Raw genomic sequence first — 1,322 nt, 5'->3', positions numbered from 1 at the left:
ATATATAAAACCCTGAAAGAAAAAAGCTTCCACCCAAGAATCCTCTACCCAGCAAAGCTGTCAATCAAATACGATGGTGTAATCAAAACATTTCAAGATAAACAGAAGCTAAGGGATTTTGCCAAAGGCAGTCCTGCTATAAAAAACATCCTAAAGGAAGTTCTATGGACTGAGAACCAACAAGAACAGACAACGACTAGAGAATGATGTCTGTGACAGCATCACCCTGAACTCAATCAACAAATGGAAGAGTCAAGAACAGAATAAAATTATAAGAACAGAGTATCTTGGAGGTTAGTCTATGATCAAAACAATTGCAATATGAAAAAAGGTAAACACAGAGGAACAGAAATCCAGGTGGTGAGAAGATCAGGTGGATTACAGGATAAAATAGACTGACTTGAATGGAGGGAAGAGTTAATGGAATATAAGGTAACCACAACAGTTGGGTTGGGGTGAAGGGTTTAGTTCGGGTGTTGGGAAAGGCAACACATGAAGGGGGAGGAGGTGGAAGAGCAAGATAGATTGGGGAACACTGAGACTGGTTTGCATGGCCTGAGTGGGACAGAGGTAAATAGTGATGCATGTTCAACCTTGGGGACAACAGGGCTCTGTGATACAGAGATCTAGGCATAGTTTGAAGAAGGGAAATAATAGTAAAATGCCTGACTGTCTCATGAATATTGGTTTCCCTTGCCTCTGGTAACATTGTGGTTACAAATTGGGCTGCTAATCTCACGGTCAGCAGTTCGAAACTACCAGCTGTTCCGTGGGAGAAAGAGGAGGCTTTCTGCTCCCGTAAAGATTTACAGCCTCGGAAACCCTGTACAGGGTTGCTATGAGTCAGAACCGACTCCATGGCACGTAACAACAACAACTATTATAAAATAGACACTTGAGTGGGATAGAAAGGAATGTCAGGAAACATGACTACAGAGAACTTCTAAGCCCATCTTCAGCCCTTAACTGATTGGAATACCTAAAAGGGGTTCTAGAACTTATCCCTTGCAAAGCCTTTGCATAGTAGAGGACCTTAGGTGGAATCCTGAATCCTATCCAGAACTTTATGAGGTGGGACATTCCCACAACAAGGACAAGCAGACCAGCCTGGAACAGCTAGAGTGACAGAACATACATCTTCAAAGAAAAATCATCAGGAAAACCCAAAACAAAAATGTCAGCATGACTGGCTACTACAAGAATAAGCAAGCTGTTCACCAGGAAGCCATCAAGGCAAGCAATCAAATTCCTTCAGGACAAACTCCCCTCTAAGACTGAAACTCAAAGGGAACACATGAACAGGCATGTAACCTTGCTGACGA

This window comes from Chrysochloris asiatica, unplaced genomic scaffold (genome assembly GCF_000296735.1).
Source record: "Chrysochloris asiatica unplaced genomic scaffold, ChrAsi1.0 scaffold00005, whole genome shotgun sequence".
In the NCBI taxonomy this organism is placed as follows: Eukaryota; Metazoa; Chordata; class Mammalia; order Afrosoricida; family Chrysochloridae; genus Chrysochloris; species Chrysochloris asiatica.
The sequence above is the reverse complement of the archived record's forward strand: the minus strand, read 5'-3'. Positions refer to the sequence as shown.